This window comes from Balaenoptera ricei, chromosome 18, assembly GCF_028023285.1.
Source record: "Balaenoptera ricei isolate mBalRic1 chromosome 18, mBalRic1.hap2, whole genome shotgun sequence".
Taxonomy (NCBI): Eukaryota; Metazoa; Chordata; class Mammalia; order Artiodactyla; family Balaenopteridae; genus Balaenoptera; species Balaenoptera ricei.
Window position 1 is genome coordinate 31,366,697 of NC_082656.1, and position 19,941 is coordinate 31,386,637.

Here is a 19,941-nt window from a genome sequence, read left to right on the forward strand (position 1 = left end):
GACACATACAGACTGAAAGTGAGGTGATGGAAAATGATATTCCATGCAAATTGAAATCAAAAGAAAACTGGAGTTGCAATTCTCATATCAGACAAAATAGACTTTAAAATAAAGACTCTTACAAGGGACCATGAAGGATACCACATAATGATCAAGGGATCAATCCAAGAAGAAGATATAACAATTGTAAATATTTATGCACTCAACATAGGAGCACCTCAATACCTAAGGCAAATGCCAACAGCCATAAAAGGGGAAATCAACAGTAACACAATAATAGTAGGGGACTTTAACACCCCACTTTCACCAATGGAGATATCATCCAAAATGAAAATAAATAAGGAAACACAAGCTTTAAATGATGCATTAAACAAGATGGACTTAATTTTTTTTATAGGATGTTCCATCCAAAAACAACAGAATACAATTTCTTCTCAGGTACTCATGGAACATTCTCCAGGATAGATCATATCCTGGATCACAAGTCAAGGCTTGGTAAATTTAAGAAAACTGAAATCATATCAAGTATCTTTTCCAACCACAATGCTATGAGACTAGATATCACTGACAGGAAAAAAATCTGTAAAAAATACAAACACTTGGAGGCTAAACAATACACTAGTTAATAACCAAGAGATCACTGAAGAAATCAGAGAGGAATCAAAACATACCTAGAAACAAATGACAATGAAAACACGACGACCCAAAACCTATGGGATGCAGCAAAAGCAGTTCTAAGAGGGAGGTTTATAGCAATATAATCTTACCTCAAAAAGCAAGAAAAATCTCAAATAAACAACCTAACCTTACACTTAAAGAAATTAGAGAAAGAAGAACAAAAAACCCCCAAAGTTAGCAGAAGGTTAGGAATCATAAAAACCAGATCAGAAAAAAATGAAAAAGAAATGAAGAAAACAATAGCAAAGATCAATAAAATTAAAAGCTTGCTGTTTGAGAAGATAAACAAAATTGATAAACCATTAGCCAGAATAATCAAGAAAAAAAGGGAGAAGACTCAAATCAATAGAATTAGAAATGAAAAAGAAGTAACAACTGACACTGCAGAAACACAAAGGATCATGAGAGATTACTACAAGCAACTCTATGCCAATAAAATGCAAAACCTAGAAGAAATGGACAAATCCTTAGACAAGCACAACCTTCCGAGGCTGCACCAGGAAGAAATAGAAAATATAAACAGACCAATCACAAGCCCTGAAATTGAGACTGTGATTAAAAATCTTCCAAAAAACAAAAGCCCAGTACCAGATGGTTTCACAGGCGAATTCTATCAAACATTTAGAGAAAAGCTAACACCTATCCTTCTTCCAAAATTTAGCAGATGGAGGAACACTCCCAAACACATTCTACGAGACCACCTTCACCCTGGTACCAAAACGAGACAAAAATGCCACAAAGAAAGAAAACTACAGCCCATTATAGTGGATGAACATAGATGCAAAAATCCTCAATCAAACACTAGCCAAGAGAATCCCACAGTACATTAAAAGGATCATACACCATGATCAAGTGGGGTTTATCCCAGGAATGCAAGGATTCTTCAACCTATGCAAATCAAACAATGTGATACAACATATTAACAAATTGAAGAATAAAACCCATATAATCATCTCAATAGATGCAGAAAAAGCTTTCAACAAAATTCAACATCAATTTATGATAAAAACCCTCCAGAAAGTAGACATACAGGGAACTTACCTCAACATAATAAAGGTCATATATGACAAACCAACAGCCAACATCATTCTCAATGGTGAAAAACAGAAACCATTTCCACTAAGATAAGGAACAAGACAAGGTTGTCCACTCTCACCACTATTACTCAACATAGTTTTGGAAGTTTTAGCCACAGCAATCAGAGAAGATAAAGAAATAAAATGAATCCAAATCAGAAAAGAAGAAGTAAACCTTTCACTGTTTGCAGATGACATGATGCTATGCATAGAGAATCCTAAAGACTCTGTCAGAAACCTACTAGAGTTAATCAATGAATTTGGTAAAGTAGCAGGATACAAAAGTAATGCACAGAAATCTCTTGCATTCCTATACAATAATGATGAAAAGTGTGAAAAAGAAATTTAAAAATACTTCCATTTACCATTTCAACAAAAAGAATAAAATACCTAGGATAAACCTACCTATGGAGACAAAGGACCTGTATGCAGAAACCTATAAGAAACTGATGAAAGAAATTAAAGATGATACAAACAGATAGAGAGATATACGATGTTCTTGGATTGGAAGAATCAACATTGTGAAAATGACTCTACTACCCAAAGCAATCTACAGATTCAATGCAATCCCTATCAAACTACAACTGGCATTTTTCACAGAACTAGAACAAAAAAATTTCACAATTTGTATGAAAACACAAAAGACCCCGAATAGCCAAAGCAATCTTAAGAAAGAAAAATGGAGCTGGATGAATCAGCCTCCTGAACTTCAGACTATACTACACAGCCACAGTAATCAATACAGATACTGTCACAAAAACCGAAATATAGATCAAAGGAACAGGATAGAAAGCCCAGAGATAAACCCAGGCACATACAGTCACCTTATTTTTGATAAAGGAGACAAGCGTATACAGTGGAGAAAAGACAGCCCCTTCTCTAAGTGGCACTGGGAAAACTGGTCAGCTACATGTAAACGAATGAAATTAGAACACTCCCTAACACAATACACAAAAATAAACTCAAAATGGATTAAAGACCTAAATGTAAGACCAGAGACTATAAAAATCTTAAAGGAAAACATAGGCAGAACACTCTATGACATAAATCACAGCAAGATCCTTTTTGACCCACCTCCTAGAGAAATGGAAATAAAAACAAAAATAAGCAAATGAGACCTGATATAACTTAAAAGCTTTTATACAGCAAAGAAAAACATAAACAAGACGAAAAGACAACTCTCAGAATGGGAGAAAATATTTGCAAATGAAGCATCTGCAAATGACAAATTTGTCATTTGCAAATGACAAAGGATTAAACTTCGAAATTTAAAAGCAGCTCATGCTGCTCAATATCAAAAAAACAGCAACCTAATCCAAAAATGGGCAGAAGACCTAAATAGACATTTCTCCAAAGAAGTTATACAGATTGCCAATGAACACATGAAAGCTTGCTCAACATCATTAATCATTACAGAAATGCAAATCAAAACTACAATGAGATATCATCTCACACCAGTCAGAATGGCCATCATCAAAAAATCTACAAACAATAAATGCTGGAGAGGGTGCGGAGAAAAGGGAACCCTCTTGTAGTGTTGGTAGGAAAGTAAATTGATACAGCCACTATGGAGAACAGTATGGAGGTTACTTAAAAAACTAAAAATAGAACTACCGTACAACCCAGCAATCCCACTACTGGGCACATACCCTGAGAAAACCATAATTCAAAAAGAGTCATGGGGGCTTCCCTGATGGCGCAGTGGTTGAGAATCTGCCTGCTAATGCAGGGGACATGGGTTCGAGCCCTGGTCTGGGAAGATCCCACATGCCGTGGAGCAACTAGGCCCATGAGCCACAACTACTGAGCCTACGCGTCTAGAGCTGTGCTCCGCAACAAGAGAGGCCACGACAGTGAGAGGCCCTTGCACCACGATGAAGAGTGGCCCCCGCTTGCCGCAACTAGAGAAAGCCCTCGCACAGAAACGAACACCCTACACAGCCAAAAAAAAAAAAAAAAAAAAAAAAAGAATAGGTCAGAGGAGAAAAACACTGTAACCATTAAAAAAAAAAAAAAAAAAGAGTCATGTACCACAATGTTTATCACAGCTCTATTTACAATAGCCAGGATATGGAAGCAACCTAAGCATCCATCGACAAATGAATGGATAAAGAAGATGTGGCACGTATATACAATGAAATATTACTCAACCATAGAAAGAAACAAAATTGAGTTATTTGTAGTGAGGTGGATGGACCCATAGTCTGTCATACAGAGTGAAGTAAGTCAAAAAGAGAAAAACAAATACCACATGCTAACACATATACATGGAATCTAAAAAAAAAAAAAAAAAAAGGTTCTGAAGAACCTAGGGGCAGGACAGGAATAAAGATGCAGACATAGAGAATGGACTTAAGGACGTGGGGAGTGGGAAGGGTAAGCTGGGACAAAGTTAGAGAGTGGTATGGACATATATACAGTACCAAATGATGTAAAACAGATAGCTAGTGGGAAGCAGCCACATAGCACAGTGAGATCAGTTTAGTGCTTTGTGACCACCTAGAGGGGTGGGATAGGGAGGATGGGAAGGAGACACAAGAGGGAGGAGATATGGGGATATATGCATATGTATAGCTGCTTCACTTTGTTATAAAGCAGAAACTAACACACCATTGTAAAGCAATAAACTCCAATAAAGTTGTCAAAAAAATAAAATTAAAATACAAAATTTTAAAAAATTAAAAAAAAATACAATTGAAATGCTTCATATGAGAACTGAGTTCCTGAAATAGAATAATCTCATGAGTATAGAATAGTAACAGCAAAAAATCAAAAGTTTTACTCAAATAAGCAATAACTCCAAAGTTTCTAGCTTGAATCTTTGGCTTAAATGGTGATGACACTGTTAAATGAGAGATGAAACAAAGTGATGGGAATAATTTTTCAAGGGAGGAAAAGTTTGATTTTAGATATGTTGTGACACCATCACAAGAGATCCCCATGTGAAAATCCTTAGCAAGGTTAGCACTGACAGTATTTTTAGAAAATAGGCACAAGTAGAATATAGTTGAAGATACTATTAAATAAAAGTGAAAGAAAAGCAGGAAAAAATCATGACTCAAGAAGCTTAAAAATAGGGGAAGGGGAAATAGAAAAATATGAAGATTTTTCAATGCAGCAAAGGCATTTACTTACACATAATAGATATTTAAATAAAATAGACAGTCCCCAATTATTTGGAAACTGTTTATCAGACACAAGATATCATAGTTACTGCAAATGACCATTAAATTTTCTCTGAGTTCTTTAACAGCTAAAACGAAAAGAGGCAGGTGATGAGGCTATATTAATTTTATGATCTGATAAAAAGAAACATCTTCCTTCTGAAAAGATAAATGACTTCCCAGCAGTTAATTCAGGGAGCAATACTATCCTGTGAGTACTTATGCAAACATAATTTTATACCAGATAATGTATTCAATGGATTTTTTTTCAGAAGAATAAGCTATGACCATATCTTATGTAGATGGTTGATAAAAGCAAAGTTGATATGTATACAACAGAAACGGACATGTTCCAAGTCCAATAACATCTTTAAATAGAGACAATGAGAAAAAAACAGAACAAAAAGAATAATGAAAGCAATATATTCAAGGGAAATATGAAACAGGTAAAATATGCAATTAGTTGTTAGGCATTGATTTTGATAGGATTAGAAAAATGATATTTTGAATAAATGTTCTATATGAATATAATACCATAATTTGCATAATATTTAGCACATATTTTAAAAAATATTTGCTCTTAAGATACACATTTTTCTTTTTCTTTTCTTTTTTCCCTGTGACATCATCCTTTCTATAATTAGATTATTTAGATTTTTGAATGATTATTACCTTTGAAAATCCTTCAAAGAAAAACACAGAGTATTTGTACTTTTAAGGGATATACTAATCCTAATGACTTTAAACAAGTCAGGAAACAGTGACACATGTAATTACTAAATTTATTAATTTTTAAAATATTCCTCTTCCGAATTATTAATTTTATTAAAAATAAAAGTTGGATTCTTAACTATACCACTAAGCCTTTTTTTATTTCCTTGAAAGTTGAAAATATGTGTCAGATAAATTACTTTTTCTTTCCAAAATAGAGTTTTCCTTTAGTTATGGGATTTTTTTTGGCTAAATGGCATACAAAGGGGAAAATTATGACTACTTGAGAAATTTTAAATAGTATACTGACTGATAAATGGATGAATTTTCACTTGTCAGAGCATTTTTTAAAATAATAATGCTTTATCTTAAACATTATCTAAAAATATGAAAAAAATATGGTTAGAGAGAGGGAGTTTGAGAAAATATTTTTAGAAACTGGTATAGATACTGAAAGCCTTCTCTGCTTTGAACTTGGTTTATTCAAGCAATGTATAATCCTATAACAACTTCATTTATCCTATGCATTTTATTTTATATTTAATATCTATGAATAATATATGATCATTGTAACTAGTGAGAATGTCAATATGTTATTATGGTAATCTTTAAGAAATCCTTAAATAGGGACCAAATCTCCTGACCCACCACCATGTAAAAATATTTCCTTTTCATGTGTGACTAATAGATTATGACATTTTATCAAAAGATGGAGGGCAAGGGTACTTTCAACATTTTATGAAAGATGAGCTCCAAGGTACTGTCGGAAATTACAAAAAAATTTTAACTTATTGGAACTCTTTTAGATATAGATATCATTTTGATTAGTAGTGTTGACTTTTAAGTTTTTGTATACAGATTATGGAGAAGTTTAATATTTTATCTCAACTAAAGCCAAAAGGTGTTTTAATTTAAATTTCTAAAGCCCATCAATTTTATTCAAGGAAGATAAAAAACAAAAAATGGCAAGGAGGTAAAAACATGTTTTTGTTTTTGTTTTTCTGAAATGGAAAAGTGGTAAGGCTTGTAAAAGTTCAGTTATAAGACCTAATCTTTGAGTGAATATATCAAGTCTGGTGTCCAAGACAACTTGGATGATCAAACATACCTACTTTGAGGGATAGGTTGAATATTGTCTGACAACTGCATGTGTCAGGAGGGGAAGGAAATATTAATCTCCAAGTGTTCAAAGAATCATGGAAAGTTCTGGCTCGGTGAGGAAATATATCTAAAGGGCTCAGTAAATCGAAAATCACACATGTAAAGAAAAATGATCAATTTCCTTTTAGAACCTCTTCTCTCCATTCCCTGACATAGTCAATGGCCGAGTCAATGTTCATAGCTAGCCTTTTTCTTTCTACAAATTTTTCCAAAACCAAAACCTGTGGTCAGGTATGTGTATAATAGATATTGTATGGTTAATACAATGTTTAATTCTGTTTTTTACTGGTTTTCTTTAACAAAAAAAGAAAGATGATACTATAAATATCATGCTGCAACTTGCATTTTTTAAAATAACCTTATTCTACTACAGTTTTAGATTCACAGAACTATTGTGAAGAAAGTACAGAGAGTTCCCAAATATCTCACACTCAGTTTCCCCCATTATTAACATTTTACTTTAGTACGGTACATTTGTCACAACTAATGAGCCATAATTGATACATTATTATTAACTAAACCTACACTTCATTCAGATGTCTTCAGTTTTCCCCTAATATCTCTTGTCTGCTCCATGATCCCATCTAGGATACTTCATTACATTTAGTTCTCATGCCTCCTTAACCTCCTCTTGGCTCGTTAAGTTTCTCAGACTTACCTTGTTTTCAATGACACGGACAATTTTGAGGGTTATTGCTCAGGCATTTTGTAGACTGTCCCTCAACGGGAATTTTATTTTTTTTCTCATGATTAGACATTTCTGATATACTGTGGTCAGTGTTATAGAGGAGGACAACCTGAACTGGAGTCCCAAGTCTGCCACTAAGTAATTATTCAATTATGAGCAAGTTTCTGTTTTTTACTATTAACATATAAGTACTATATAACATATAAGTAACATATTAATATTTTATAACCTGAGAAATATGTATATATGCATGCATATACATATGTACATATGTGTGAATGTGTATATATATGTGTATATATACACATTCACACATATAATTAAAATATGGCATTTTCATTTTATTGACTGTGGACTCTTCAGAGTTGAGACACTTTTTTACTCACTTCTGAATCCCTATTCCATTAACTAGCTGGGTACCCCTCTGTAGGAAATTCTAAATTATTACTGTTGAAAAATATCTATATATGATGCATTCTTGAGCCTAGAGGAATTAAGATAAAAGCTTCTGGTAAACAAGTAAATATTCTAATGAGTTTCTAACAATATTATCTTTAGTGTAGAATGGATAACCTGAAGGAGTTTTGTAAAGTCATAAAGGCAGGTGTCCAAATATAAGCTGAATCAATGATTGGTGAGGATTTTATGGCAGACAAATTGAAAGGGAGATTGTACTCAAAGAGCTAAGGTATCTGCCAATAGAGTGGTTCTGATGAAACAAAGGACTTTGTACTAAGACCTAACACGTATTCTCAAAGCTGTATTCACCATAAATTATGAACTAATAAGAACTATTCTCTATCAGCTTCAATTGAATTTGGCTAATATATATTCAATGCCTATGATGTGCTCAGCAATGTTCTAAGCACCATAGAGAGATCAAATGAACAAAGATAATAGTTTTATTCTCAAGCTTATTGAAAAAATAAAAAGAGACACATTAAAGAGATAATATATAATGTTGCAAGATTAGTACACCAATGAGTAGTATAGACAAATAAAACTATCCCTCCAGGGTGGGACCACAAAGCCACTATTGTTTTAAGGTGAGTCATGTAAGGATCAACATTTCCAATTACTCATGATACTCACAGGCAACTTTAAGATGTTTAACTGGTGACAATTGGAAATTTATAGATAATTCAATAAATTATGGATAGTTACATATTTTATATTCCACTCACATATTCCTTTTAATTTATGCAACCTAAAACTAAAACGAGATATATGTGTTTTAGCCTTGCAATACATTTTTTAAAAGAGGCCCACATTAAGTGGTTTTCTTTTCTCAAATACGTAATTGTAAAACTCTCCTTTATTTTCTCAGAAAATGCTAACATGATTAATAAACAAATATAATTTTAAAAGATAAATTTAAACAGTCACAAGAAAATTTAATTTTTATCTATGAAATGATAAAGTAATGGTGGTTACAAAATATTTCTAATTTCTCATCCAGTAAAACTGCCATTTATTAAAAAGTTGTTCAAACTATATTGCTTAAATTGAGAAGTTTCTGCACTTCACATTTATTTTTCTTAATTCTGATTAAAAATAAGAAGTGATGTACCATCAAATTAAAAAATTACTAAGTAAAAACTTAAAGTCTATATGTGTATAAGCATTTCTTTTGAACTCAATGAAGTAGATAAATGTAAATACATGAAAATTTAATACATGAAAGTTTGGAATGCATTTTTACACAAATAAATTGACATACTACAATTGCATTTCCAAAGTGTGATTCATTATGTTGCTTTGTTTGGAATTTACACTAATCTCCCAACTGCAGTATTTATAAGCAGTGTGTCATTCTCTCACCATCAGTGAGTGTTTCTAAGGCAGCGCTTTTGTTGTCATGGCAGTGATGGATCATCAACGTTCAGTGGAAGACCTGTAATTTGCAAAGTGAATGACAGGCAGCATTGAAAATGCACCGCAGTGGTCTTTTCTAGGTGAGTTGGAAGCTTTTAGTATGAGAGTTTTCTCTCTTTAAGTCGTGTTTTAGTCTTCACACCAGGTTTGACATTTAGATTCAGAGGGTATAAATGAGATCTTCAGGTTTTGAACTTAAAATAAATTCTCCATGTAATAGAGCAGTAAATATTTTACTTTTTCAAAGGATGCTAAGACTCATTTAATCAGAAGTCAGTTTTGTCCTCATCCTTCCTAGCACAAGCTTCGGCCTCTCCCAATCGTAATCTGTATCATTATCTTTTCCATTTGATGTATCTGGAGGATTGAACAAAAAGAAGAATGAAAAAACCCATCACAGCATCTCTTAAGAAATAGCATTTACTTTTGTCATTATTTTTCTTCCATAGGCAAAATCAATTACTCTCTAGCCTGGAATTGAGCTTCCTTCTATTCTGCGACTATACAGTTTTTAAGATGCAGTGCAGGTTCAACATCCTTATGAATCTTCTACTGACCAGACAACCCAACCAAATGTCTCCTCTTTAAATGTCTACAATGTAGCTACTATTAAGTTGTAAAGTGATAAGAATGAAGGATTCATCACTGTTTTGCTCAGTGGAGTAATTTCATAACTAATACATAGTATCCATTCATTAAATATATGCTGAATCATTAATTAATTTTAAAAATACCATTATTGTTACATTATAACTACTGGTTAAACTTAATCATGTACCTATTTAATTTTCCCATGCATGCATCTTCCCCAAATAGATGGTGAGTTCCCAAGAGCAAGGGGAAATGTTTAGTACATCTATGTATTACAAATAACAAATTAAATAACTTGTATTTAATGCCTCTTACAGACCCTACACAGTGCTATGCATACATAGCAGAATACCTACTATGTAACTGATATATGGTAAATATTTAATGATAAAAATAGTTGCATACACCATTATTAAAAATTAGCAAACAAAAGAAATCATGTAACACAAAACATTAATTCTAAACTGCTATGTTAATTTGCATTGGCAAAACATGATATACCCTCAGGCAGCTCCTCTGATTTGACAGATGTGCCCCTGATTTGAGTGGAACATTACTATAAAGTAGGACGTGTGAGTACTATCTTAAATTGCTTTGTCATAGACCCTGGAGCAGTCATAATTTTTAGTTACTCTGGTTTCTCCAGCTCTAAATGCAAGTAGAAATTCCTGTCATCTGTACAACTTACAGTCATGTGATGATCTTAATATATTAAATCCTGTTGGCTAAGACCTTAAGTTTGTCAACAGTCATTCAGTATGTACAAGACAACAGTCATATGTCATTTTCTGTTAGGGTCCTTCACTAGGAAGTTAACACAAACTTACCTACCAGTCATTTACTCATTCAACAAATAAATATTGAGTACCACTGTATGACCTGCTGTGCAAACAAATGACTCTCATATAATTCGAGTAGGCATTATATTGTAGGTACATAAAAAGTGTAATAAGTGCCTGGGGAAAGGAGCTACACAATTCTTCTGGGGGAAATTAGTGGGCATATTTTAACTATTATGTATTCTGGTTCCAGAAAAGCATTATAAATGCATTCATGATTGCTTGATTGTAAACTTGTGGAATATAAATTGGGTAACAGCAGAGAAAGGGAAATTCACACCTGGTTACCATCCTCATGCAAACAATTAGGCAATAGCAATCTCTAGCGGCGTGCCACAGGGACCTATGCTTGTGTCACGTTCATCATTATTATTTTTGAATTAGATGGAGAGAGGAAAATCTGATCCTTAAATTTGTAGGTAACATAAAACTGGAGAATATTACAAATATTATTGGGACAGAATTAACCATAAACATCACATTCAAAAACTGAAACAATAGGCTGAAATCAACAGGGTGAAATTTAACCGGGATAAATATGAAGTGCCGCAGTGCTAAAAACCTCAACTCAAATAAAGAAATACAGGATTGAAAATAACTGGCTTTGCAACATCTACAGCTAAACCACCGTGAGTGAGTTAGATGAATAAAATCTTAATTTGGCCCTAAGTGCTGATGTGTCTTTGAAAAACATATGTGAACACAATTTTTGGCTGTACAGATGGATAGATAATGTCTGGACAGGGCTATAATATTTACTCTCTATTCTACTTGAGGATATTGTATATCTACAAATTTACTTTTGATAAGCTATATTTTGAAAACATCTCTGACAATAGGAAGGCACTAGAGAAGGATGAAAAGAATGATAGGGAAATCATCTAGAAATCATGATGCCTCCAGTGAAGTCAATGGTTGGTGATGGGCTTTAAAACAATGTCAAACAAAATACGATTAAAGGACCTGGGTATTTCTAACAGGAAGAAAAGAAGATTAAAGGGAAACATGACAACTGCTTTCAAATATTTGAGAGCCTATTATGTTGCAGAGGTGATTTAAGTATTTCTACAAAAGGTAGAGTGGACAGAAGATACAAAAGGAATTAGGTAAGAGGTTAACTCAATATATGAAATGTATGAGGAGAGAGATTTGTATCTATTTTATTCACTGCTCTACCTCAGCTTTTGCAAATAATTCTACCCCATGGAAGTAATCCAACAAATATTTTTTTTAATACTTTAATGAATGAATAGGTAATGAAGTATACAAATCTGATCTGTTGAAAAATGAGGTTTCTCTGTAGGTAGCAGACTAGATTCCCAATAATTATAACTAGTGTCAGAAAAGGGCAGTCAAAATAACACCACTCTAAATAAGGCAAAAAAAAAAAAAATCGTAGTAAAGAGTGAAAAAATTTCATAGTAAAGTGTGAGAAAAAAAGTTTTTTTGGGAGTTTATCCTAAAACTAATATTACCAAAGTGGACATTTTATGTGATAGTCAACAAATTTTAAATTGCAGAAATTATGAGCTAACTTAGAATGAATCAAGTGTTGGTACATTTTGGGTGTGTATGTAGTTTTTCTAACAAATTTATAATAGAACAATATGATATTTTTCAACTCTTATTCGACTTTGGTAACAAGATCATGAAGAGGATCATTCCTGAGACAGTAGTACACTCCATCAATTACTCCAGTCTCCTTTCTTAATTCTTTGATAGTCAAGTCATTCTCTTTGTAAGTGTTCAGAATATTATATATATTTTTTAAATGTTGCTGCTTTAAAAGTTGATTGGTTTAAACTTTCTGATCCTCATTTGTAAAGGCTTTGCATGCAATCCAAATATTCTCCATCATTCCTTTCATGTTGTATGTATGTGTGTGTGTGTGTGTGTGAAATCCTGCATCTTTTGAAATATTTGCATTTAATTTTAGATTCAATTTCCAATATATTTCAATGTGTAATCAATTTGTAAGTATTTGAAAATCAACAAGAAACTTTGTTTAATATAGAAGTTAATGTTATGCCAGAAATAGTTGTTTAGGGATAATTTTATAAGTGATATTATAAGTGATTCCTCACTTCTATGTGATTACTACATTTTATTATGTTATGATCAATTTTACTTCCCTACACAACTTTAGATTGAAGGGATCCAAATAATATTTGTAGAGGAAGGATCTTCCCTACTAAACTAAGAGCTAACTAATCATTAATCATCAGGAAATATTTTTATTAAGTGAGAGATTTAACTTAATAATATATACTATTCTTTTCAACTTTGTTTGACTTTGCAACAGACACACATGTATTATGCATAAGTCAATCTTGCCATTTAGTACCAGTATAGTTTGCTTTATGTTACTAAATGTATTAATTTAGAGTCATCCAGTCATTTCTATTATGCTAGATTTAATTTACTGTTTGACTGTTGTGACATTCTGATTCTAATATAGAATTTATTAGTTAGACCTTTCAAATTTATGTCATTCAAAATTTTGAACAAGCAGGACTGAAGACATAAACTTACAGACTCTATTTAGAAATTTCCTCACTAACTCATGTACATTTAAAACCACCTAGTTGTACAACCAGTCCTTGGACCCATCTCCACAACCTCCTCAAAATATTTTAATGAAGAGAGATTTTGTCAGACCATTTGATAAAATCCAGGTTCACCTCACCTAAAATGTTGTTAAAATGTAGGATTTTGAAAGAAAAACTGAGTTGGCTTCTCTTCTGTGTGAATATATGTTGCTAGCTAATGGTCAATGTTTTTACGTCTAGAGAGTTACAAAAGAGCTATTGAAACATCTATGCCTGAAATTTTAGTTTCTTGCAAGTAGGAACGCTTGATAGTTTTCAATTGTCCAGTGACTCTTTTGTTCTCCCGGGTTCCACAAATAACATCAGTAGTGGTTTGGTGGGCACTTCTGCAAGTTCTCCCAATTCTTTGATATGAACCATATCTGGGTTGGTCGATTTTAAATCATATAGAGTCTCTCTTCATTTATATTAAATGTATTCTTTTTAACAGTCTCTTTTATGCTTTCCACATCATTTTTTGACAGAAAATGGAAGTATGAATTAGAAGCTCTGATTTAGCACATGAATTACAGTGTAACCATCTATATCAAATGTAGGGCAGATCAAATGCTTAACTTTTGTGTTAACATATCCAGAAAAAAAAAAAAAAACACTTTTGTCCCCTTATATACTGTTTTACAGAAGCTTAAACTGATTCTGGACAAGTTGCTCCTTCCCCACCTTACCCCCTTCTTTCAGATGAACATTTTGGTTTCTTAAGAACAAACCCCTAGTCGATATAAAATACAGCAACTTCCATGTAGAATATACTTGGTAGATGCTAGTAGAAAGAAAAGTGAATTAATGAATATGTTACAGGGTGATTTGTTGTAAATAAAAGCTAATAAGTATAGGCGGTATTCATCTTTATCCCAGATTAAAATTAGAACTAGAAAGACAGTTGCCATTCTCCTTTGTTATAACCACTGTGGCTTCTTAGTGAGGTGGACACTAATATAGGTAATAATCTCAAAGAATGGGAAATTAGAAATAACTAGGGAAAAAAGAAATTTGACTCCTCTCAAAGTGTTTATTTATCTCCTATTTGTATGTTTTTTGTTTGTTCTCTTACTTCAATTTTTATATTGAGGGCATAATTCCACTCAGCAGAGAGTGAGCCTGTGAGGACCAGAGAAAAGAAGATGGCACTGTTTATTTTCAACTTGGAGGGAACTTTTAGTGGGGTCCTAAACTCTCTGCTCCATTTCCATGAGCTATATTTCAGAATGTTTATGTCTTTTGCTATTATTCTTGCTGATACTTTACATATATGGCTATAATACTATTAACAGAAGTAGCTATCATTTGACAAACATTTATATTTCAGACATCAGGACTATCTCCAATAGCTATAACATATGTATAAGATGTTTAATATTATCTTCATTTTACAAATTAAGAAACTTAAGACTAGAAAGTAAAGTGTTAAGACAATATCTCCCAATTATGAAATGACAGAACCAGGATTCGATTCCACTTCTGTCAGGCTTCAAACCTATGTTTCTTCTACTTTAGCACATCAATCCTCTTAGCCTTCAATGCTAAATTTTAAATTAGATTTGGAATAACACTGGGTACATTTTGGAAACAAAGGCTAGTTTCCCCTCTTGCACCATATCTTTCCACATATTTTCTAAGACTTATTATCTGAGAACTGAATTTAATTCTTCACATCTATCAAGAAACTTGTTGCTACTCTACACAATTCACTGTACCTTAGAATTAACATGTCTCTTTTGTGGAGTATCAAGACATTCTCACTTGAAAAAGACATACCATTAAACATTTTATTTATTACTTTTGGCAGTCAAATCTTTAGCCAACTGCCTGTGCTGCCTTTTGTTTCATTTTTAGTCTGACAGAAAGGACAATGGGGCGCCTGGGCAAGCTCCCACATTTCGGGATTCTGTTCTACACACAGCTTTTCTGCTGCCATTTTGAAGCATGAAAGGGACCTATGACAATAGTTATGACAGCAGATTTGAGTTTTTTATATGGTGCCAGCCCTTTTCTTTTTGTAGAGGTAAGTAATATCTAAAGTTGAAGCTAAAAAATGCAAAGAGTACCATGCCAATAATTCCTTCTGCTCTTTTGTAAAGGTAACTTTATAGAATTAGAGTGAAAATTCTAAACACATTTTATTTAGAAAGCAATATATGCATATATAACAAATTAAGTGAAAATTTAATATCAAATCAGGTAAAGAATATAGTTAACAAACTAATCAACTATAACTTCATTCTCAGTGTATCCTTTCCTTATTGGTAGCAATGACATTAATTTTCCACTTCTATCAATTCAGTAATAATTTATGGGACATTCTATGTAAAAGTCACTGTGCTGACAGCTGTGAGAATTAAGAATCTGACTGTGACACAGCCTCCTTTCAAGGGAGGACCGAGTTTACATTCTAAAATAGAACTTGGGTATCCATCATTATACAACAGCATGTGCAATGCATGTAATAAAAGTGCACGTATCACAGGAGCACCTTGGAAAAAGAACTAAGAGGAATTTATATTTTTTAAATTCGTTTTCGAAAGATGGATAAAATTTGACTAGTAAAAGGATATATAGCTGATAAAAGTGACAAGTGACATTAAGATATAGGAGTGAGATGGTTAGTTGACTATTTGGGTAGTCGAGAAAAATGTGAGTGAGAAGAGTGGATAGAAGATAAAATGAAAAAGTAAGTCTGTACCCCTGTAGACCAATTTGAATGTCAGGCTAATGCATTTTTTTTACTTAAAATTAAGAGATATTAAAAGTTTTAGAGCAGGTGACCTAATTAGTGCTATATTAAAACCAAACCAAAACAAAACAAAAACAGTAATACCTAGCTTGGCAGTCTAGCATTCTGATGAGGAAGGTGGACTCTGGGGTCATTTTGCTTCTGTTAATATATATTCAGTCCTCTTCCTGGTAGCTGTGTAGTCTGGGACATTTGCTATTCCTTTTCCTTTCTTTTTCTCTGTTTTGTAAAATCAAGGGAATATTAATGATATACCGAGCTCACGCGAGTGTTGTGAGAATTAAATTTGAAAATACAGAATACAGGATGATCCACAGATTAAATATTCCTAAAAAGTTGCTGCAATTAGTACTTTTTACGTCATGTTTTCCTAGGGTCTCTATATATATTTAGATAGTATGAGTGGGAGGTATTTAAGAAAGAGATGAGGCATGGGAGGTAACTGAAGAAGTCTAAATTTTCTGAAAAGGAAGCCATAGGTAAGCAAGGTCATGGTTGTGGTAACTTAGATTGCCCAGAATGATCACCAGTTGAAAAAGTGTCCAGCAGTCAAGGCTGAGTCCAATGAGGTTTTTGATGCCTCTTAGAAAGAATAGAAGAATAGTAGGTAGCGTGTGTTTTGAGTGGAAGACAGAGAGTTCATTTTGACTATCAGTGACGAATTTACATTTTTCACATTACACTACAGCTACTGGCTTCAAAATTTTCATACAAAAAATATTTTAATAAGTTTTTCTAGAAAATAATTCCTCATTTGAATTTAATCTATCTTTCTTCATGTAGCACTGCCACTATTTTCTTTTGGAAGTAATAATAAGTGAGTATGAAGTGTTAGGGTTGTGAGGAATAAAATGAAAACAAAAATAGGCACTCTTTAAACTAGATGATGTGAATTAAAAGCAGCAATTAATACGAAAACAAAAGGAAATAAATAAGTCCCAAGGATCTAGTGTACAGCATGATGACTCTAGTTAACAATACTGGATTGTATATTTGAAAGTTGCTAGGAGAGTAGATCTTAAAAGTTCTCAACACAAGAAAAAAATTTGTAACAATGTGAGGTGATGGATGTTAACTAAACTTATTGTAGTAATAATTTCACAACATATACATATATAAAACCACTATGTTGTACAACTAAAGCTAATACAATATGATAGGTCAATTATATCTCAAGTTAAAAAAGCAAAAAAAGGAAAGAACAGAAAGTAAATTTAAAATGGCAATAAAATTAAATAGTATTTAATTTGGACATTTGTGCAAGGCTTTGAAATTTTTAATATAAAGTGAAATATTTTATTGAATATGATCCTTCCAGAATACTAAGAGATAAGCCATGTGCATGGTAGAATTCGAGCAGATCCAGTAAATCACATCCTTTGTCTTTGCCAACATTTGGAATAAAATGAGAGATGGATATAGAAATCAGACAAATTCGTTCATTCATTCAACAAATATTTCCCTAACTCCTACTCATACTTGACACTTTTAAAGAAACTGGAGATAAAGCAGTGAATGAAAAAATAATACCTGCATTCATAGAACCTATAGTCCACAGACAAGGACTGAAGGGAAATGTTGTGGGAGAAACACAAATGCACTACTCAAAGCCTGCTTCAAGCCAGCACAGGCTGCACACTGCCCAGCTATGAGAAATCTCGCTAGATGCCAGTACCAAGTATTGGCTGATTCAGGCCTGTGTGTGCTTCTGCTTTGGAACCAAGTTGGCACTCTGCAGAGCAGACAGCAGCCATGCCTGAGCAAAGGCCTAGCCATTGCTGTCTGATGTGTAACGCCCTTAATGGACTCGCTTGGGATTTGCAGAAATGATCTCAGGTCTGCGTCATAGTAAATGTGTCCCACCTGCTCAACCTTGCAACCTCATTTTTTTTCAAAAGTATTATCCCCCACCCCAAATTTGTTGTACTGCTAATTCATTGATAATATCTTTTCCTGAAGAGTTGTCACAGATGTTGATAAAAAGATGAAGATAAAATATTTTTTTTTGTTATAAGGAAGAAAGCCTATTTGTGAATGTGGATTTAGGCCTGGGACTAAAGGGGCTTTCTCACTCTCTACTTGTGAAGCACACAACCTTACCTACACAGTCTCATACTGAACTGTGGAGCATACATGTCAGCAGGAGTAAGACTGGTAAAATAAACATAACCCTACAATTATCACCCAGATAGGTCACTTCCTCCATAGGGATGAGTGAGTGAGGGGTGGGGAGAGATGAGCCTTGCTACTCCAGATGAAATCTATCCACAGGGAAGCATGATGTCAGGAGAGAGGAGATGCTTATCTACAGACCCATCAGTATTATCTTTCTCATTTCAACAATAACAAAAATAAAGTTTGGTAATGTTTTCATTTGCCAAAGATATAATCTTATACAGTAAGAAGTAAATTTTGGAGTCTGGACTCAAGACTTTTTAAATCCAAGTAAATCCCTTTGAACTTCTTCTAAGTATTTGAACTTCCATGCATCAATTACTGTAGGGGGCATAGAGAAGTAAGTTAGCACCTTTGCCCGTAAGATATGTCAATCAAGTTGGGGAGTCAGAAATTTTGGATTATTCCAATATAATATTATCTCTATGATGTTTGATTGAGGATAGCAAGAAGACACTGAGACAAGCATACTTGTCAACAATGGGCTGATGAAAAATTATGACTAGCTTCCTAGAGCCAGATTGTGGGGAAAGAGATGAAAAATAGAAGGAAATGCTGGGCAAAGGAATTAAGGCCAGGAGATAGGAGAGAGCACAGAACATTGATGGATGACAAGTGGCTCCAAATGACTAGAGCATGTAGCACAAAGGAGAGAGTGATAAAATACGGGGCTATAGATGCATAGAATAGTACTTATTCAGTCAGTAAAGAACCCACCTCATGCCAGACAGTATCGTGTGCTGAGAATATGACAGCAATGAATACAATCAATGGTGTCTTGGTTCTCAAATGACATTGTGTGAATGTGTTCAGGTAGGAGAAGGATCCTCTGTTCTGGGGGCACAGGAGGTAGCACCTTCCTTGCTCTTAGGTGGGTCTATTAATGGCTTCCTAACAAAAGTGAAATCTAACCTGTGTAATGAAGTATGAGCAGGGTTTTATCAGAATAAATGTAGAGGAAGAAAATTCCAAAGAGAGGAAAAGGGATGTGAAAAAACAAAAAGGGAAAAAGCAGGGTGTAATTTATGACCTGGAGAACACTGGAGAATAGAATGTGAAGCAAAGGCATATATTCGGTTGAAAAATATTTGCCTTATGTACTGAGGTGCTCCTATGTTGGGTGCATAAATATTTACAATTGTTATATCTTCTTCTTGGATTGATCCCTTGATCATTATGTAGTGTCCTTCTTTGTCTCTTATAACTGTCTTTATCTTAAAGTCTGTTTTGTCTGATAAGAGTATTGTTACTGCAGCTTTCTTTTGATTTCCATTTGTATGGAATACCTTTTTCCAACCCCTCACTTTCCGCCTGTATGTGTCCCTAGGTCAGAAGTGGGTTGCTTGTAGATAGCATATATATGGGTCTTGTTATTGTATCCATTCAGCCAACTTATGGGTTACCAGGGGTGAAGGGAGAGGGGGACTGATACGGAGTTCGGGATTGACAAGTACACACTGTTGTATTAAAAATGGATAACCAACAAGGACCTACTGTATAGAACAGGGAACTCTGCTCAATATTATGTAACAACCTAAATTGGAGAAGAATTTGAAAAAGAATATATACATGTGTATGTATAACTGAATCACTTTGCTGTACACCAGAAACTAACACAACATTGTTAATCAAATATACTCCAA